Here is a 22,990-nt window from a genome sequence, read left to right as displayed (position 1 = left end):
TGCAGTCATTAAACCTCTTCTGAAAAAGCCTAATCTAGATCCCGACCTATTGGTAAACTACAGACCTATTTCAAATCTTCCCTTCGTCTCTAAAATCCTTGAAAAAGTTGTAGTAAAACAGCTTTGTCGCCACCTGCAGGACAATAACTTATTTGAAGTTTTCCAGTCAGGGTTCAGAGCCCACCACAGCACTGAAACTGCACTAGTTAAAGTCACAAACGATTTGTTATTAGCCGCTGACGATGGACTGGTCTCAATCCTGGTTCTGTTGGACCTCAGCGCAGTGTTTGACACCATTGACCACAACATTCTACTGCAGAGGTTAGAATGTGATGTAGGTGTTGGAGGAACAGCCCTCAGCTGGTTTAAATCCTATCTATCTGATAGGTTCCAATTTGTTAATGTAAACAAGAGCTCCTCACCAAGCTCTAAAGTAATTTACGGTGTGCCACAGGGTTCGGTACTCGGTCCAATTCTGTTTACTCTTTATATGCTGCCATTATCAGAAAGCATGACATTAACTTCCACTGCTATGCAGATGACACTCAGCTGTATTTATCAATGAAACCTGATCAGAGCGATCAAGTAGACAGACTTAGTACTTGTGTGAAGGAGATAAAAACCTGGATGACACTAAACTACCTGCTTCTTAACCCTGAAAAAACCGAGGTCATTGTGCTTGGCCCTAAGCATCTACGAGACTCTCTATCTGAGCAGATAGCCACACTGGACAATGTCAGTGTAGCCTCCAGTTCTACTGTAAGAAACCTTGGAGTCTTATTTGACCAGGAGCTCTCATTTAAAGCTCATATAAATCAAGCTTGTAAAACAGCCTATTTCCATTTGCGCAACATAGCCAAAATCAGAAGAATCCTGCCTAAAAGTGATGCCGAAAAACGTATCCATGCATTTGTAACGACTAGATTAGACTACTGTAACTCCCTGCTTGCAGCGTGTCCTAAAAGCTCCATAAAAAGCTTTCAACTGGTTCAAAATGCAGCAAGATTACTAACAGGAACAAAAAGAAGAGAGCACATTACGCCAGTGCTGAAGTCTCTTCACTGGCTCCTGTCGAGTCTAGAATCAAATTCAAAATTCTACTCTTGACCTACAAAGCCATAAATGACATGGCCCCATCCTACCTCAAAGATGCTATAGAACCATATCATCCAAACAGAGCTCTTCGCTCTCAGAATGCCGGCCTTCTGGTGGTGCCAAGAGTCTCTAAAAGTACTGTAGGAGGTAGAGCGTTTAGCTACCAAGCTCCTGTGTTATGGAATCAGCTCCCGACCCATGTTAAATATGCTGACACAGTCTCTTCATTTAAGTCCAGGCTTAAAACGTTCCTCTTCGAAATCGCTTATGGTCAGACTAGTTAGGAACAGAAAGATAAACCCACAGCTTTAGCTACGCTGCCCTAGGAGTAACTATGCTGGGGAAGTATGACAGCTTGAGCACTATCCTCTTCTTCTTCTGACTACTTATGCTATCAAACAATATTTATTTTTTGATTCCACTTGCAAACTGTTCACCGCCTTCTTTTCTTTCTCTCACTCCTGAGGACCTGTGGACCCAGATGCCCCTCCCCTGGTGAAGTGGTCCCTGCCCTGTGTGGACGGTCCCTCATCTGCCTGAAGAGTGGGTCCAGCTCGCCTCCGACGGTCCCTCATCTGCCTGAAGAGTGGGTCCAGCTCGCCTCAGACGGTCCCTCATCTGCCTGAAGAGTGGGTCCAGTTCGCCTCAGTCGGTCCCTCATCTGCCTGAAGAGTGGGTCCAGTTCGCCTCAGTCGGTCCCTCATCTGCCTGAAGAGTGGGTCCAGCTCGACTCAGACGGTCCCTCATCTGCCTGAAGAGTGGGTCCAGTTCACCTCAGACGGTCCCTCATCTGCTTGAAGAGTGGGTCCAGCTCCAGTCTCCTCGTGTCCGTCTGTCCGTCTGTGAGAGTCGGATCTCTCCTTCACTGGAACTCCTCCAGGTTTCTACGCTTTTTTCCCAAAGAGGTTTTTTTTGTAGTTTTTCCTGGCCGAGAAGGAGAGTCTAAGGACAGAGGACCCTGGGACATCGTCCCTCGCCACCACAGACATTGTCTGACTCCCTCGCCACCACAGACATTGTTGATTCATTTCTCCCTGTGGCCCTCAGAGGCAACTGTTGTTGTGATTTTGGGCCTTACAAAAATAAATTGATTTGATTTGATTTGATTTGATTATTATTATTATTATTATTTAAATCAAGATGTTTTGATGGAAAACTGGAGCAAATGGAGGTGCAGACACAAGAAGAACAACACAATATGGGGAAAATATATTATATATATATATATATATATATATATTGTCCAGACAACTTCCTTTTTCTCTCATGTAAAATAGAGTCCCTTCTGGGGCCAGGAATCTTTAAATAAAGGTCAATAAAATAAAACAATTAAAAATCCATCCATCCATCCATTTTCTGCCGCTTTATCCGGGGCCGGGTCGCGGGGGCAGCAGTCTGAGCAGGGACTCCCAGACTTCCAGACTTCCTTCTATTAAAAAATCTTACAATTTAAAGGTTTAATAGAAGATTTTTTGCGAGTCTCATTTCCTCGTGGTGTGGACAGCTGAGTAGTTCTCCCAAATGTCAATTATTCCCTGCGTGCTAGTGTACACCTGCAGGCTCGTTCTAGCTCGTTCCCAGGATAGCAGCACGTTCCCCTGGCTGCGCATGCGTGGTTGATATGCAGGTGTGTGTTTAGCGAAGCGAGCAGTGAGTTCCTTCAGTGTAGCTCCACGCTTCGGACCGCAAAGTACAAAAATGGCTGAGAGACGACAGAGAAAGACTGTGTTCGAGCTGGCTCAGAAGAGACGGGGGTGGGGACAAAAGATGAGATGTGATCCGGTCGCGCTAATAAACAAACGCATGTGTAGCAGCAGGGCTGTTGATTGCTCGAACACAAGGTTTGATGGTAGGTGGCCTCTCGTCACTGATTTCTCAAATTGGCTAAAAATCCACTATTCAAGCTTTAAGGTTTTGCAGTTGCCATTTTACAGTATCTTTGTTTGCTCTGTGTTAAAAACACAAGTGTCCCAGTTCAGTCCCACGTTACCCGGAACTAATCCAGGACTAGAAAAGGACCAAACCAAGTCTAGCGTACATCAGACTTCAACCAGGACTAAATGAAGAACCAGGACCAGTGTGAACGCACCCTACACACTCAACAATAATGTCACCATGGCCTATACTTGTTGGGAGTCCAGTTCATTTTTCACCTTCACTTGTATTTAATTCTCATTGAAACATCGTTGAATACCATACCTGTCCATCTGATTCTGCAGCTACGGGCCGGACCTTTGGGTGTCTGTGGCCGAGTAGTACAAACGTGGTCGGGCAGCAAAGCACAGAGCACAATGGGACGTGTTGTTGGCATTTCCTGGGAACGAGCCGCTGAACAGTGCAGCTTTGTGCCAGGCGTCATTATCCAAGCCGGGCCCCCGCATTTGGCACCGCTCCGCCGAGCCACTCCACAGGCTCAAAAGGTATTTCTCGGGGGCCTAATTGAAAAGACGCCACCTTGAATTGAAGCAAATGTGCTTTTTCTTCTGTGTTGTAGCAGAAACGCGGATGTCAGCAATGGAGGAGGCGGGAGCACGCTCATGTGCGACGAATCACGACAGAGAAAGGCACTGCCACTCATCAAATCGACAAATCGCAGCTTGAATGAGTGAAGGGGGGCGCAGGGAGGTTATGCACAGCGGGACGTACGGCGACCGGGGAGTCTCTTCAGCGACCATGGGGAGTAGACATGTAAACAATAGACAAGGGCTATGAAAGTAATCAAGATGCTGTTTTCTGTTTAAGGATTTGGAAGCTTGAGAAAAGCATGAAAACTTTCCAACAACTTTTGATCATTTAATCCTTTTGGACAGTAAACTTATGCCTTGCTGTGGAAAAACGTATTCTACCAGGGAAAAAAAAGAAGTAACAATAGTTTTTAACACTCAGAACACTCCAGAACACAAGTGTAATGGTTGTAGGTGAACCATTTAAACATAGTAGAATCAAATCTGAAATTATTCTTAAAATGGATGATAAAGCCATATTCAATGCACAAAGCATCTACTTGTGGCAGAGACATTGTAAACCCCCAAAGGTATGTGGACCTCCAAAATGGGGATGGTGAGCTGTGTATCAACAAAAGCCTAAGGTCTGACTGTCCTGTCACCATGACAAAGCTGGAAGGTCATCTGCAGGTCACCTACATTACTTCTCCTCAGGTTTGTGACCAGTTTTATGAAATGAAACTTTCTGAATAACAAAATAAAGTGAATGTGACAAAAACAGCCAGATGAAAAAGTGCTTTACTATACATTTATTTTTTTTTAAACTACATTTAGCTTCAAAAACTGTCACAAAAATCAGAGTCTCTAAAAGCACAGTAGGAGGTAGAGCGTTTAGCTCCCAAGCTCCTGTGTTATGAAATCAGCTCCTGTCCATGTTAAAGAGGCCGACACAGTCTCTTCATTTAAGACCAGGCTTAAAACGTTGATCTTTGAAATTGCTTATGGTCAGGCCAGTTAGGAAAAGAAATGTAAACCTACAGTTTCTTAGCAACGCTGCCCTAAGAGCAACTATGCTGGAGAAGTATGGCAGCTTGAGCACTATCCTCTGCTTCTGTCTACTTTGCCCATCAACAAAATTCAATATTTTCGTTTGCCTGTGACTGTTCATTGCTATTTCTCTCCCATCTCACGACTTGTAGATCTGATGCTTCTCATCTTGGTAGATGTTCCTCATCTCCCTATACTAGATTAGCCACCCTCTCCCCCTCTTGACTGCTTTTGGCTCAACAGTCTGTGTGCAAATGCATATGCGTCAGTCCTGGACCAGCCAGACTTTCCGTTTGTTCTCTGACTATCTGTTAAATCAACAATTCTGGGAAACCCATTGAAGCAACTTGTGTTATTGGGTGCTACACAAATAAACTTAATTTGATTTTTACTTTAACTTTTTATTATATTGTAACCTGAAATTGGACATCTCATATGTATTAGTTAACTTATACATGTGGAGTAAATTATTCCAGTAAGACATGTACATTTTCTCACTTGTACGTCACTGCCTGTTAATCATTCTTCAAGCCATTTAGAGAACTTTATGTCATCTTTTTCCCATGCAAAATATTGTCTGGTCTGATTTTTGGATTGAAATCTCCTTACATAAACTGATATAGTCTCAAACAGCTTTAAGTACCCTAGTCTTGTTTTCACACTGCATGCAAAAGTCCCTCACCTGCAGCCACAGCATTGAAAATGAGCCTCAGACGGCCCTATTAAATGTCAGGTACTGTGTCAGAGACAGCGATGTGAAAGAGTAAATAATGAGTTTAGAGGTTGTCTGAGGAAGTGGACAGACTGTCCTGTTACATAATCACATGAAACAAATGGGGTCAGGGTTTACAAGAAACACTGGGCCACAACCTGGAATTCGTCAGAGGATTTTTATGGTTGCTTTGTTGAGTTGAATGATAAAATTACACATAAAGAAGAAAAAATACAAAATGAGCCCCCATTAACCTAAATGCTTTCTAATCTTAAAGAGAACAAAGGAATTTGATAAAATCTGGGGGGGAAATAAGAATTCCTTAAAAAGGTTAAAATACATATGTGATGAAGGAAAGAAGCAGGAAGAAGCAAAGCAAAGCAAAGGAGAAAAAAAGATGAAGATAAGGAAAAAGGGTGAAGAAAAGAAAGGAAAAGAAATGCAAACAAAACAAATAGCACTGATATTATGGATTTAAATTGTGTCTACTCCTGCTATGTCATGTTATGTCAGTGGAATAACGTGAACAACATAACAAAGAGTCAAAAAGAGCACATATATTATGCTCATTTACCACAAAAAAATCATGAGTAATTAGGTCAGAATTGTAATTATTTTTATTCAAAACAATTACTTAAAGGTTGAATGGACGATTTTTTTGGCCCAAATCTGAGTCTTATTTCCTCGTGGCGTGGACTGCCGATTAGTCCTGCCACGTATCAATCATAAAACGCACCTACCGCTCACCTGCAGCCGCGTGCGGCTCGTCCCACGTTTCCGTGTGTCTAAGGGCATTAATCAGTGGTGGCTCGCCCATAGGGGGCGCCGCCCCACCTGACCTGACTGTTTTCATTGGCATTGATCTATCATAATATAGTTCCCTCAGTGTACGGGACAAAATGAAGACGGAGAAAGACAGTTCGAGCTGACTCAAAAGAAGACGGAAATCTACGGGAGACGAGAGATGCGATGCGATCCGTCGCGCTAATAAACAAACGCACGTGTGTGTTGTATCAGTCCGCACGGGGGAGTGCGCATGCGCACTTCCGCCTGCGTTCTCAAATCACCCAAAAATCGTCCATTGTGCCTTTAATTCATGTTTTGTGATGTTTTTAAAAAAATAAAGCGTAGATTAAACCAGTGACATTTCTCCAGATTATGAGGCGCATCACTTTTTCCAGAACATAATTATTTTTATTAAATTTGTGTCCATTTTGTTCATTAGTAGCCGCGATAATTGTAATCACAGTTTAAAAAAAAGCTAAGCAAACAAAGGGCCCTCTCAATAAATTATCAGTCTTGTCTTTATTTATGACATTGTAGCATTAAAAAGAGCAAAGTGATTTCATTTCAAAACATTCCCCAAATGCTTGACAAATAATTTAAAGCAAGAATAAACTAAATGTGTCCAGGCAAAAAGAAAATAAATCATGGGCCTGTGTATCATCAAGACAAAAACTCAAATTGTCAGAACAAAATGTCAGAATGTATATATTTCATCTTCATCATCTCATCTTAATGTCATATGCTGTTGTTTTTAGGTGAATGTGTCTCAGTTTTCTTTCCCAGTCATGGTGTTTACTTCTGTCCCGGTCCAAACGGTGCATGTGTCTGGAGTTTGGCAGCACAGAGCGAGTGCCTAACGTGGGCTCTGACGTCAGGACTGTGTCAGAGCAGCACAATGAAACCCGCTGCGCTTCTCCTCGTTGTTATTCTCACAGTGATACCTGCACGTCCTCAGCACGACGAGACCAGAGAGCCGCATTTACTGCATCTGAGTCGGTGTTAGAGGTGGGAGCTATCGAACGAAAGCAAAATTAGAGTATTGAGTGTGATGTCTATAATTAAAACTATTAAAAATGACAACAAAAGAGCTATTTGAGAATAAAATGAACAGAAACATCAGGGGTTATCTTCCACACAAAGGTAGAAGTGATATTTCTGCCCTTTTGTGCTCAATTTTATGGTCCATTTCCGTTTTGTGCAATACATTGATAGTGACTGGCACATTTGAGCAGATTCCTGATGTAATGTTAAAATATCATCTGAATATCATTATTAAGATGATCCAAAAAGTACAGAGATATTCATTTAAATTATTATCACCGACACCTATGCATTATCATTAGCAAATTGTTTATGTATTTGTGTGTTTCCACCAGAAAAGCAACAGAGCGCCCGTTAAGACGTTAGAAACAATACTGAAATACGTACTGCAAAACAAATACAAGAATACAATTTCATACGTTTGCAAAGCTCATTAGATTATAACAATGTCAACGTTTGTATATTGCATATTTATATGAATCTAACCCTACTACTGTTATTTACCTCTTGATTATTTGAGTCCTAGGGTAATAATGGTATACTTGTAATGACACTGGAGCACGTTTACTGATATAGACACATTTATGACATCTGTAAACATGCAAGGTCATTAAAGTAGTCTTAATTGCATGTTCTGTTACTTCTTCACGTAGCCCTCGGCTCTGTAATCATTTTAAAATTAAAATCAACATTGTTTGCTGCACTTTGTAAACTATGGCAGTCAAAATCTTATTGGAACTGTGACTGCAATAATATTATATCTGTAAACACTTTATAACCAATTATGTAAAGAGAGAGCAAAATGTAATGCAGTTGAAGCTCAAGGAAGAATATGAGGTAAATATGAGGTACCAAATATTAAAGGAATTGCATTATGTCTTACTGTCATCTAAACTAGAGTTTCATCATCTAATAACTCCATAGAAATAATTCCTGAAGTCCATTGTTTCTAATCATCAGAGATCTTATTTGTCACTTCTGATGGATTGAGGCAAACACAAATTCACTTTAGCAGGAAGAGATTAGAGGAGGTGCACAATTTGCTTGATAGATTTACAGCGGGCAGATATTTTATTGTGAAACCTGGAGATAAGATACAAAAGATTAAGCCTCAGCGCGTCAGACAGGAAGTACACTGCAAAAAACGGTACAGATGTTAGGAGGACTTGAATTCTGAATATCATTTGATTGTTTGACTATTACACATAAATGTGGGCAACATATCAAAATGTACATAAAATCATGTATGTTGCATTGAAGACATGCAAAATTTGAATATCGAGTAGAATTTAAAGTTTTAAAAATGCCAATAAAGAGCTGATTAAAACATAAACTAAAAAGATAATGGTATATATATATATATATAAAGGGATATTAACACATTTCTGTTGAATTGATTGATTGAATTGATTCTGTCAATAAACCTAGATCATTTGACTTGTCTTTATCTATTTATTTATTTTTAAGTATATTTTTATCATTCCAAGAAGAGATTATCTGCTAATTGGAATAGATGTATTCATTTATTTTCATACAGAACTGTGCAGTAAATCAAATTATATTTAGAAAGACAGTAATTGCAACAATAACAGAACGATGAATAATAATCTGTTTTGAATTATATCCATCCATCCATTTTCTACCGCTTGTTCCCTAATTATATGTTGCACAAAATTATATGTCACGCAAAAACCTAGTGGCTTTTAAACAATTATTCTTAAACATGATGGGAAAAGAACATAATTTAATAATCTATTAAAATATATTTTTTCTTATCAAAGCCTTAATTTCAAGTGCCCATGGTTTACTTGACCTATAATAGTGCTACATACTGATATATATTCTACAGTGTGGGTTCAGCTCTCTCAGGTCAGACCATGCATCCAGTGAAGAAGATAAAAATAGCTTTAGCGCAGGAGTGAATCGCTACACACTGCACACGTCACACTGTCAGAGCGATGCTTGTGTCTCCACCCCCTTTCTGCAGCTGGAGCTCTAAATAAGCAGAAAACGCTCAATCCATGTGTTGAGCTACAGCCTTTGTGCTCACGTAATGCAACAGCTCCACACATGAACAACGGCAACGGTTAAGTCAATAGAAAGACGAAGCGGAGAAAGGACAACCTCAAGGACAGCGCGACGGCAAGAAGCACATTCATACGCCAAGTTTCCACCTCTACTCTACACTCTTCCTCTGTTTGGAGCGTTTCCTCTCGCTGTTCTGAACCAGGAGTAGGCGATATTGACCAAAATGTATTTCAACAATGCATCAGGAATGTGCTAATTGTACCTGTAAATGTCTTGGTTGAGATTCAAGTGTTGCACAAAACATGAACAGGCAATAAAATCAATTAAAAAAGGCATGAATATCACTTTATACCCTTGTTTGGGAGATTACACTAGAAGTTTCGATCCCTTTTTGAAGTCGTTTTTGAAATATTGTTGATACGTTTACATTCTCCATTGATGGTTTGTTAATTTATGTAAATTCAGAATACATAAACTGACAACATACTGTATTAGTCATATCATTATTCCCAAACACTTATGTTGCAGCATTATGTGAATCATTTAGCTAATTATAGAGTGAATGTAGGAGGCTTTATTCATGTTCATCAGATATAAAAGCGTGAGTTTCGAATTCATATTTTTGACATTGTATTACCACTGTTTATTATAGTTGTTTATTACAAGCCAGTGGCCATTGGGCTGCTGTGGTTTGAGATGAAGACATGAAGAATGAGACAGAAAACAGCTGAGGCGATGGGTTCTACTCTTTCTTTTAAAAATGAGGATGGATAAGATTATGAATACATTATTGCGAACAAGTCAGATGTTTCCAGATTGAAATTATTTGATTAAAGACATAGACATTTTTTTGAACTATGCTGAAGTTAGCTCCAGGAAACAAGAACTCCAGAAGACTAAAATGCTGCTTTATTGGCATTTTACACCAACTCATGGGTTTCAGAGAGATGAAAAAAGGGTAGTTGCTGGTCAGGAGCTCAACATCCAGAAGACAATGGACATGATCTTGGCTTTCAGAAGAGTCACAGCCTCCTGGCCTCCCTCACCCTAAAAGACTCCCCCATCACCACCCATGGACTCCTACTTCCTCTGCACCACCATCACTCAGGACCCGCCCTCAGCTCCAGAAGGCCCAGCAGTGGATGTACATCCTGTGGCAGCTGAGGAAAGCCAAGCTGCCAGCGGAGATGGTGCAGTTCTACACGGCCATCATTGAGTCCAATCCTCACCTCCTCCATCACTGTGTGGTACGCTGGAGCCACAGCCAGGGACAAACAGAGACTACAGCGCATTGTGCGCTCTGCTGAGAAGGTGATCGGCTGCAGACTTCCATCTCTGCAGGACCTGCAGTCTCCAGGGATCTGGGACGAGCAGGTCGGACAGTTGACAGTTATTCAATCACAACCGACCCTTTTCACCCTGGACACGGACTATTTGAGCCACTCCCCTAAGGCAGGAGGCTACGGTCCAGATTAAGTCTATTTTTATAGTATTAGTAAATTCTTAACTTTGTGCATGTCTTTTTTTAATATATTTTGCTATTATTATTATTATTATTATTCATTGTTGCATGTTGCATGTTGCACCTTAATGCCAAAGCACGTTCCTAGTCTGTGAATTTTGTTTTTTTGATTCTGATCAACCAGAAATTAGCCCGGGGACTGCAATAGGAAACAAATTGTATAGCTAAAAAAGGCACATTAACAGTCAGAAAGCTTAATTAATGTGCACTGTCTTTGTTTAAACTAATAATATATTAAAACATGAAGATTTATGGATTTAATTAAAGAGGAAATGAAGGAAGGGGTGAAGATAGGGTTAAATTGAAGCAAACCTTATCACAAATACATTTATAATGTCATCAAGATTCATATGAGTCGCACAGCTAAATAAATTGCACACTTTAAGCTAAACTAATAGTCATATTTATTACTGTATTAGTAATGCTGAAGAATGTGCTATGTCTAAACCTCATTTTATATTACATCAGTTTGTCAGCGTAATAAATGTGTTCAATTCCACTTCCATTTGCTGAAATACAGACCTCACATGAAAGAGTGTTTGGTCGAATAAGTCTGGATGGATTTCATCTCTGGAGGTTATAATATTATCTGCTGCAGCGTCGTGGTGTGAGGGAGAAGAAGACGAGGATTTGTCATTTATATCCCGGGATCCTTCCTCTAAGCTGTGAGACGTAAGCAAATCACTGTGCGTCAGCGGAGGAGGGTCTCAAAGTAGTTGTTAGGAAGACGTGTTGTATTTTTGGATCCACCAAACGCTGTATATGAAAGAAAGGAATTGTGAAGCTGAATTGGCAAACCTTGCAAAACCTGTTGAAAAGGACGATGCCTCACTCAAAGATGATTTATTTTTAGACGTGCACAGTATTTTCACTTTTTTATTGTCACTTTGGTTCGACTTTAGACCGGAAGCCCACACAGAGGTAGCACAGTGGGTAGATAAAGTTGAGATGATGTACGTGAGGAGTTAAAAGTATCAATAAAAAAAGAAAGGCATATTCCTTAATATAGACATTGAATTTGACTCAACAAATGCCTCCGTGCTTGTTGCCATTCCGGCTCCTTCCATCTCATCCCTGTTCTGCACAGTCCTGTCCAATAAATACATTTTTTAAAAGTTGTAGGAATGCAGTGACAGTAAAGATACTTGGAATGTACAGTGCATATCTATTTATGAATGAACATGGAGCATAAATGAATCTTTAGTTTTACAGCGCTTTTCCAGACATTCAACGTGGGGTAGACTGACAGAAGCGAGGCTGCCAGTCTGCTCCATCTTGCCTGAAGAGTCTTGCCTTTTACTTTTCTGTAGTTTGATCTGAGATTTTAGGGAATCAAATAAGTAACTTCAATGGCTCAGTGTGGACTCTAACCATTTGCATGTTTTTATAGTGCTTTACAGTATTTATTGCAGCTCGTGTTTTCTTTCAAATATGGTTCTTAAAAAAGGGTTTACTGGGATTTTCTTGCTTTATTGTTATTATTTCATGGCATAAAGTAGTTTGAATATTATTGTTTATTGTAATATTTTCTGTCTTTCACACTTCAAAAGTGTGTTGTCTTGCAGCTAACTAGGGGATTTTTACAAAATTGAACTTCCTGAAAGACAAAATAAAGTAAAATATGACAAAAACCAACAGATAAAATACAGTTCTTTACATTTAGGTTTTATATGAACAAAAATACATACTTTTTCGCTTCTAAAATTGACACAATTATTATTTTTTACGATTAGATTGTGACTTGAACAATCATGATTGTCGATTAAACTAATAATCTAAACTAATAAATTTCCTTCTTTAGGTGTAATTATATTTACAAAAACAAAATCTACCCAAACATAATATCTATTAGCACCACTACATGGACTACACATAGAAAAGGGAATTTGAGTTACGAAATTAAAATTTTAATGCTACTGTTAATCACTGTGCATTAAACTCAAGGGAGTGTCTACAGAGCCGCGGCGCGCGGCCAAAACTGCCATGTTATTTTGTGCCGCGGCTTCTGAAACTGCTGCGCTATTTGACTGCGCCGTTTTAGACCGCGCCGGGTTAAGGTTAGGGTTACGGTTAGGTTAGGGTTAGAGCTAGGGTTAAGGTTAGGGTTAGCCATGAGGCTATATGGCCGTGCCGCGGTTCCTGAAACTGCTGGGCCATTTGACTGCGCCGCGGCTCTGCAGCCACGGCCTAAACTCAAAGTGAAGTACAGAAATGTGACTTAAAGCAGAGCATAAACATTGCTCCTTTGATTACATGATGCATTGAGATGAAAGACAGAATGCGAAAAAGGATTTGATAGAGTCTTAAAAACAAGATTAAACCAATCTGAATATAAAATAAGCTATCATCTTACCCCTTTGGCAAACAAATCCTGGTGTAGTATAAAATTGCCTGTGATCCATGGACACTAATAACAGTCTTCAGGTGACATGTGTTGACAGTAAACAGCTCATGTAAAATCCCTTCAGAGACATTCTCACTGTAGTAACGAAACAGCTTTCACAAACATTATAGACCCAGAAATATTTATGATTTAAAGTTAATTAAAATAAATAAAGACAGAACCTGTTTTTATCTGGTGAGAGAGCAGTGCATTCGCAGAGTTAAAGGTCAGTAGTCTTTTAAAATTCATCACAGCGACTGAAATATTTGCTCAAAATATTGAACAAATATTTCATATATGGAGGAGACTGCAGGGTACAAAGTTACTAAATTTGGCCAAATGGTGGAGTCTATGGCACAGAATTGTGGACTCCATTGCCAGAACACTCAACCTTCAAAAACGTTCTTGGTTGCAACCCAACAATCACGCATCCATAGATGATCATGTGGTTTATTTTTGTCATTGGCTCATATAACGTGAATGTCGTTCCTGTTTTTACTGTAAATAGTCTCTGTTTTCTTTGTATTGTCTGGTGTATCATGCCGTGCGTCTGTTGCTGTATGGAATGTTTAATGTTTTTACCTGCGTTAAAGGGCCTACGCCTGATTTTTTCATGTACGAGTAATATGGTAATAATGTGAAATATCTTTTGCCCCAGTACAGATATATCTATATTTTCCATTATATAAAAACTAAACAAATACAATTAGAAAGTCCTATAGGCAGCCCAAAATAAGAAGCCACACTATAATGTAAAAAACTTTAATTTCTACATTTAACAATTAAAAGAATTTCCTTTTTCCTTAATTTTTCCTCATAAAAATAGTCTGTTAATCGCTCATTTATCAAACAGGAAGTACACCTCTCTATCCGCCATGTTGGATGTCACATGTTTATGCATCGTTAAGGTCCAAATCCCAATCCACTACGAGAGTGTAAGCAGATCAATGCTCAGCTTAAGCGTCAAATCCCTCACAAAACCCAGAACTGCCCGAACACAATACTGAGCGCAGATAATGAGAAAAGTTACAGCTCAAGCTCAGGGATCAGGGTCAAGTGCCACGCTGGACCAAGCAACAGTCTGTGTGTTTGAGGTTTAATTAACAGTGAGTCTGTGGGGACAAATGAAGAGCAATTAGCAAAGGATCACTGATGTGTAGCATTGGACCAGGGGCATATTGTAAATGATAAATCGAAGACAATTTGTATTTATTTGTTAAATGGCACAGATTAAATGTCTGTATAGTTATGTTCGTGAAATCATTACTAAAACATTATTTTGTTTTTGGAAATAAAATAAAATTGAGACCGATCAATATGATTCTATATCGAAACACATGACTAATAAACTCTGCCGAGACTTTTAGACCAATATGTAGGGCCAGCTTGATCATTTAAATTATAATCTGACTTAAATTTACAAACCCAACCCCAGACCTCTTTAGCCTCAAACCTAAGAGAGCATTGAGTCCTGTTTAGTGCAGTGCCCGCTCTTCAAACTAAAGTGTAATGACAAATAATGCCATTGTATGTGAAACCCCTGGGTTCCACCCGGCTGAAACTGTCATAGATAACTTAGCATCGATACTGTATTTCAAACATGACACATCATATATTTACTCGTTAATCACACCATGAGGACGATGGAAGCAACAGATAAAAGGAGGAGATGTGTGCAGTGTGACGGGATTCACTGAAAAACATCGAAAAAGCAGGAACACTGAGGATGTTGTACATTTTGCGTTTCAAGGCCACCTGCTCTCCTCTCAGATATGACAAAAGCCACTTCAACAAGTAGCTATTTGCAGCCTCTTGTGCCCTTTTTACTCCTCATCCTCATTACATCAAACCTCCTTTTGAGGATGGGCAATTCTGGCTTTAAAATGGCTGCATCAAACACATGGCATTTACCTCCGCCGATCAGATCTCCTGAGAGCGGTGCCTCCGAGATCGTTCTGAAAGCCTGTAATCGCCCTGACATTAGCCATGAACGCACATAGGGCACTGTTTCAAAATAAAAGGCTTTCAAGTCTAATAACCTCTTGACTTTCATAGTAATGGTATCTTTGAATTTTGACACATTATATAACCTGCAAGTTCCTCCATAAGCAGCAAGAGCTAAACCTAATGTACAAATCATTCATCTACTGCATGTGGAGACATCTTTGAACCATGAAGGCCTACTTGACAGGTATACGAGGAAAAATATTACAATTGGGCGTTTCCTTGTTGGAAATCCTCACAGCAAAAGAATCAAAGTGTCCTTCATGTGTTTGTTTTGTTCTTCAGAACAAGGCAGAACACAAATCCCAGGAGGCTGGATCTGTGTTCTTTGATCAAAGTACAAGCGCCACAACAAATAGTAAAAGTAGAACAGTTTGGGACATTAGCAGTTGTTATGATTCACAACCATTGATGTATTAAATAAAGGGGGTGTCACAACACTTAAACATCAGATTTTGATACCAAGGAAATGACTTGATACTCAACATTTTGATTCCACAATATCATAAAAATAACTTTCTTGTGTGCAAAATAGTAATAAAATGTAATACCAAAAGTGAGGTAAGTATACTTTTTAATTTTCACACTTAGACAAAAAAAAACAGGCGCTAAACCGGGACTAAATCTGGAACTAAATCAAGACTAGACCAGGGGCAAACCAGGACTAGAACATGACCAAAACCAAGTCTACATCAGGACTAAACCAGGCCTAAAACAGGACTTAATCATGGCAAATGTGGAAACTAATCCTGAAATAGATCTAGACCATAAAACTATTATAAGGTCCAACTTTGTCCTGTTTATGTGATTGTTTAAACGAATATCCAAACCTAGAATTTACTCAGTGGTCAGTCCAAGTATTGTTGCCCAATTACAGTTAAATAAAATACAAATAATATATGTCATGTGAAGTTGCCCAAGATAGAAAACAATGTGTGCAATGAAACCAAAACCTTCTAGTCATGGGTAGCTCAGTCAGTGGTGCTATGTTCAGTTCAGTTCACATAACACAAATGGATATAGTCTTTTGTGCTTTCCTTCTTTCAAAAATCGTGCAATTAATTTTATTTTTTTTTTCTTCGTTTTTTCATGTCAGTCACATAGTTTAATGACTCTCTGCGTAAACCACAATTTCAGTGTGACGAACAAAAGCGCAAACAAAAGTCTAATAAAACAACTGTGCCTAAAACTGTCACAGGGACCAGTCAGACTACAGCCCCCACAATGCATCTGGGTTTTGGAGGCAGCGCAGTGACATCAGGTTTCCAGTCTGGTCTTGATCCACCTGTCAAGTCCAGAAGTCAGGCTCTCTCTGGACACACTACAACGACCTTTACACATGTATTTACTAAAACCCTCAAGTGCAATAAACTCGGAGGATGAACAAGTTAAACATTAAACTTAGACAAACAAATAGTATATCTCTTACAATATAATCTAGTGCTTAAAAATACAAAACTAACGTGTGTTGTTGTAGAGCTGTCAACCAAAGACTTTACAACAAATATAGTTGAGGACAGATGAAGTTTTGTTCCCCTTTTGACTTGATAGAAGTAGTCTTTTACATCTGTTATAACTGTGCGTTTCAGAAGAATAAAAATGTGGGAAAATATGTCCTACAAAACAAGAAGTCATAATAATAATAATAACTTTTATTTATATAGCGCTTTTCAGTGACCCAAAGACGCTGAACATAATAAAAAAGGGGGGGGTATTTACAGACAGGGGGGGACAACACGTACAGAACACATTAATATACAGATAAAATGAACAAGACAGAAGAAGTAGAGAGAAAAAGATGGGGATGTAACAGGGGGTAGAAGAGTAGGCAATGGGGTAGAGGAGGCTAGGGATAGGGGAGGTCATAGGCTTGGGTGAAGAGGTATGTTTTTAGGCGGGATTTGAATGTTGTGAGTGAGGGAGAGTGGCGGACAGGTTGGGGGAGGGAGTTCCAGAGTCGGGGTGCTGTTCGGGAGAATGCTCTGTCGCCAAAAGTTTTGAGTCGGGATGTTGGTGCAGTCAGGGTGAGAGAGGAGGAGGATCGGAGAGCTCGGGTGGGGCGGTGGGGGATGAGGAGGTCAGACAGGTAGGGGGGGCAAGGTGGTGAAGAGCTTTGAAGGTGAGGAGGAGTATTTTAAAGTTGATGCGCTGCTTGATGGGGAGCCAGTGGAGAGAGCATATGATTGAATCTGATTGAAGAGAGTCATATGATTGAATCCTATGAATACTGTATTTCCCAAATTATTTGCATTTAAAAACACTATTAAACCTCACATTATATTGTCATTATAGTAAACACCAGTAGAAATGCACTAAATAATACCATAAAAATATCCTATCCTTCAAAAACGCACAGGCAACTGTAACACACTTCACACTTTGACTTTGATTTTTGGACAAACTTGCGACGATAGCGTGAAAGTGTCAACCTGAACTGTGCAATAAACTGCGATTGACCAACTGTATTATTGACCCGCTGATCTCAACTCAACCAATAGATTCTCCACAACTGTTCACACCCCTTCTGTTCAATTTACTTTTGTGGAGCCCAAAATCACAACAGCAGTCGCCTCACCGTCACAGGACTTTGCGAAATTGTTGACACAACCAACAAAAAGTCAGAAACTCAAACACAGAAACAGTCATCGGTCGATAAACAACAAGCTGGAAATAATCTTTTCTGGAATAATCTCAAATAATATCATGCTTGACCAGTGTATTGATCATTTATTGCACATTTCATCATGGCTCTATCTGGTTAAATTAAATTAGTATTTAGGTCCAAAAAACTAGTGTGAGTAATAGCCAATAAAATAAAATACAATTGAATAATGTGAATATAAAAATGATTTTGTTGGCTATATTTTGATGTTAGCCTACATACTTAATTATTTTACCCCTCATATTAAAATACTACTACAATGGTTACGTCGGTAATTGCGTCATAGAGGACCAGGGACGTGCAAAGGTTGAATTAAATCAATAATAGAAGTGCAGTTTTACAAAGAGCTTCAGCAGAGACACATAAACGGGTCAGAAAGGACGTCGTCTCCTTCTGCGGGCAATAAAACACGTCCGCACGTCTCTCTGAAGTGGACGTGCGGAATGAAGTTAGCTTTCGTAGTAAATAATTTGTCTCTGATTAAGTAATAATGGCACGGTGCTTCCCCGAGTGTCAGGTGCGTCGTGATGTCAGCGCATCCTTCGGTCCGTCCGTCTGACGCACGAGTTACGGCCGCGTTACCAACTTGAAACATCTCGCGCAAGAATCGTCGCGTGATTTCTTTCATTCGAGTCGATTCTTCGGCGGATCGCGCGCGTTTTCTGCCCGCTCGGGAGCGTCAGCGTGCGGGTACGAGAAGGGGCATATGACATTGTGCGAGAGGAACGGAGCGCGCCATTGATAAAAATAATAAATAATAATAAAAAAAAGCGCACGCACACACTCACCAGAGAAGTCTGAATATCTCCGCGCCGCGCTTTCGCCCCTCGCACGCTTGTGCGTTGTACGTCGCGTCTTCTGTCCGGCCGCGTGCGCCTTCCGAGTGCGTCCCTGTCATGTGTTTGTCCTTAGTAAATCTCGCTTCAAAAGTGGGATGTGGAGGGGGGGGCGGGCGGGGGGGGAAGTACTCAGGGTCCGCCTCCCGCGTGCGTGTTGTGTGTGGTGGAGTCTCATCCACATTCAGCACTCTCCTCCTCTCTCTCTCTCTCTCTCTCTCTCCTCCTTTCTTCCCACGTGCGTCCGCCGTCCGCTCGTTGTGCTCTTTGTGGCACGCGCCTTTACCGAGGGTTTTGTTTGGCAAATGACATGCGCCACTTTTTGTTTTGGCCTCACGGTTAAAAGGTCAAGTCCACGAGGGCGCTTTTTGTAAAAAATACAGCCAAGAGATGCTTATTGGTGGTGGATTGTCAGTGCTGCGCTCATCGTCATCCCTTACATTCAAGAATGTGCGTGGTTTTATTGTTGTTGTTTTTTACACCACTGGCTTTAAAAATACACATCACGTGGCTATCTTTTTCCAGAAATCGATCCAATTGTGTGGGGTTCTTTGTGAAAACGTAAGCGTCAACGTAAAGATCCCGTTGTGTCGTCGTCGCCGCTTACGCACGCGGTGTGTAAAAGCCGACGCAGGCACGCGCCCCTTTTTTCTAGGTCATTGGCGGACGGGAGCGTGAGGGGATGTCACGAGGCTCCAGGCGGCGTCCCTTTTCTTTTCACTCTGCGATCTTCAAGATCATGTTCCCCCCGCGAGGACGCACGCACACGTACACATGCACAGAGACACACACGTACACGTGCACATGCACAGAGACACACACGTACACGTACACATGCACAGAGACACACACGTACACGTGCACATGCACAGAGACACACACGTACACGTGCACATGCACAGAGAGACACACTACACGTGCACAGAGAGACACGTACACGTGCACAGAGAGACACACTACACGTGCACAGAGAGACACACGTACACGTGCACATGCACAGAGACACACACGTACACGTGCACAGAGAGACACGTACACGTGCACAGAGACACACACGTACACGTGCACAGAGAGACACACGTGCACATGCACAGAGACACACTACACGTGCACAGAGAGACACACGTACACATGCACAGAGACACACTACACATGCACAGAGAGACACACGTGCACATGCACAGAGACACACTACACGTGCACAGAGAGACACACGTACACATGCACAGAGAGACACGTGCACAGAGAGACACACTACACGTGCACAGAGAGACACACGTACACGTGCACATGCACAGAGACACACACGTACACGTGCACAGAGAGACACGTGCACAGAGAGACACACTACACGTGCACAGAGAGACACACGTACACGTGCACATGCACAGAGACACACACGTACACGTGCACAGAGAGACACACGTGCACATGCACAGAGACACACTACACGTGCACAGAGAGACACACGTACACATGCACAGAGAGACACGTACACGTGCACAGAGAGCCACACGTGCACGTGCACAACGAGAGACACACGTGCACAGAGAGACACACGTACACATGCACAGAGAGACACACGTGCACAGAGAGACACACGTACACGTGCACAACGAGAGACACACGTGCACAGAGAGACACACGTACACATGCACAGAGAGACACACGTGCACAGAGAGACACACGTACACGTGCACAACGAGAGACACACGTGCACAGAGAGACACACGTACACATGCACAGAGAGACACACGTGCACAGAGAGACACACGTACACGTGCACAACGAGAGACACACATGCACAGAGAGACACACGTGCACAGAGAGACACACGTACACGTGCACAACGAGAGACACACGTGCACAGAGAGACACACGTGCACAGAGAGACACACGTACACGTGCACAACGAGAGACACACGTGCACAGAGAGACACACGTGCACAGAGAGACACACGTACACGTGCACAACGAGAGACACACGTGCACAGAGAGACACACGTGCACAGAGAGACACACGTACACGTGCACAACGAGAGACACACGTGCACAGAGAGACACACGTACACATGCACAAAGAGACACACGTACACGTGCACAGAGAGACACACGTGCACGTGCACAGAGAGAGACACACGTACACATGCACAGAGAGACACGCGTGCACAAAGAGACACGCGTGCACCTGCATCAGGACAGACAGGTCCACCTTTACATCCGGGGATCCTGACGCAACACCACACATTTCAGATGTCTGGGCTTATTTTAAAGACATTTCTCCTGCATCATGACATTTTACTGCGCTTTTCCAAAAATGGCAAACTGCTTGCACATAGATAGTGATTATTACAGTAAAATCTGAATATATTGTAGGCCTACTATTGTCCTCATTGAAAGAAACACCTGTCCCTCTTGTTTGTCCTGAGCATCCATTTAGGCCCCAGTCCATCCTGCCATTTTAGAGAATGTCCCACCTTTTCACTGATGCCACATGAACTGTATAAAAAGTGACATTGACATAGACAACAATCGTTTATCAGGATGCTGTGGATAGGCTATTGCTTTTCCCATCTCTCTTCGTGCATGACGATTGATCAAAACTGCAAATCGTATGGTATTTTTTTGCAGTTGCACTTAAATTCCCAAAGTCCCTCCAAGAAGTTCTACCACATTCAACCACTTGTCCCTTTTTTCTTACACTTCAGAACGTCACCCCATCTGCAGTTGACCATAAACCGACCCTATAGTACATCGCCCTGTAGCGTATGCGTTTATTTTGAAAGATATATTCATATTCATAAACCAGTGCCCTTTCCAAGTTGCAAGAAGATTGTAACTGTAGGGCATCTGGCTGAAAAGAGATGTGAACGATGAAGGTAAAAGAACAGTTTCGAAGCTTAAGTGCAGCGTTAGTTCTGATAAAGACGCTGTAAAACATTGTAGCCTTCATCAGTATTAAATATTGGCCTATAAGATAAGATAAGATAAGATAAGATATTCCTTTATTGTCCCACATGGGGAAATTTCATTGGTGCAACGCAGGTAGATACAGAAGAAAAGAACAGATCACTTATAGGAAGTTTGAAAAAACACTTTCAGTAGAAGATCTCCTATAAACAAAAACTCCCATAGACAAAACCCAACAAGGGATGGAGGGGAAAAAATAATAAAGATAAAAATAAATACATAAATACCATTGCATGTGATCACGACAGTAATTGCACATGAATATATTTCACGATAGCACATGGATTGCAGATGAATTTCGCAGTAATTGCACATATGACGGAATTGCACATGGTTAGGTCAGTATAGCAAGTGTTCAGGACTAACAGTGTTTGTTATTAATATATTAATTGTCACTTTAGTACTTTGCGCATAATTTATCTGCCCCTCCTGAAAGTAAACTGAAATAGCTCTGCCACTGATCATCGCTCTCATGGGTCCTGTTGTGTTGCACTCAAATTCATTATCCAATTATTCAGTTGGCTCAGCAAAGATTAGCGCATTTCCCTCTTATTATATTGTGATAGTAATCATTTGTTACTGTGGCACAAAAGATTGACCAAAAAGTAAATTGTAGTTGCATGTCTCAGCACCAGTCCAGCATTTCATTTTTTATAGCCTATTATATGTTTGTTTTTTTGTAAACACTATATTATGCAATTTACAAACAGTCATTGCATTATTTTAATCTAGATTCTAAACTGCAAGGCTGAAGTTCATAACCAGTGTTTTCATGTAATAAAGCATGTTGCTTATTACAGTTTAAATAGCAATTTGCTTTAAAGCTGAAATTCGACTTTCATTGCGTCCAAAATTGCAACATTCCATTTAAGTTTGTGACATGGTGAAATGAAAATAGCAAATAAAACTGCCACTCCCCGCTCATTTAAAAGAAAAGGCTTGCTTGTGTCATTAAATTCACACTTTACTGTTTCTTTAACCTCTGGGGGTGGCTTATGCAATGTCTTGAGATCAACATTTGTATAATTAATGGAGACTCTTGTTGGTTCTTCGAGTAATTTCCTTCAAAAGGCGTAAAAAGAAATCCTCCCACAACTCTGTAATGTCATGTCGATTCATTAACATGCCACGATCATTCGCCCTCTAATTGTTCACCTTGCAGTTATCGCAGATGCTTATGGAGAGAGTGTGGTGGGAATACAGAGGTTACCATAGAAACTAGGGCCCAACGTCTCAAATCAGAACATACCACCGAGGCAGAATAAAGACTACTACTCTTAAAGGCTTTGGAGCTTTTGGTCCTGGTTTCAATACAAAGACGAAGTAACTGCGTTTTTATCTTTGCTGTGTGGCTTCCGTCAGTCGGCCCCGGGGCAGCTGTGGCTACAGAAGTATCGCCATATGTGGAGTGAATGGACAATGCAATGTAAGCGTCTTGGAGTGATACAAAGAAAGACAGA

General features: G+C 41.0%; 1 protein-coding gene across 3 annotated transcripts in view; it reads right to left on the bottom strand.

Moving 5' to 3' along the window:
- The window catches only part of LOC140366043 (sodium-coupled neutral amino acid transporter 3-like), a 60,711-nt gene extending 42,067 nt beyond the window's left edge, over positions 1–18,644 (bottom strand). Inside the window, exon 1 of one of the 3 annotated variants that reach the window (XM_072452696.1) lies at positions 18,513–18,644. The gene's annotated coding sequence lies outside the window, so the exon portion shown is untranslated. Of the gene's footprint in view, positions 1–18,506 lie in introns of all 3 variants that reach the window. The other 2 variants (XM_072452698.1, XM_072452697.1) reach the window with 2 other exon arrangements.
- Positions 18,645–22,990: the final 4,346 nt, after the last annotated feature.

The sequence above is a fragment of the Eucyclogobius newberryi genome, unplaced genomic scaffold, assembly GCF_026437365.1.
Source record: "Eucyclogobius newberryi isolate DKJ021-1_F unplaced genomic scaffold, fEucNew1.0.hap1 SCAF_19, whole genome shotgun sequence".
Lineage (NCBI taxonomy): Eukaryota > Metazoa > Chordata > Actinopteri > Gobiiformes > Gobiidae > Eucyclogobius > Eucyclogobius newberryi.
Note: the sequence above shows the minus strand (reverse complement) of the source record. Positions and strands in the feature narration are given on the sequence as shown.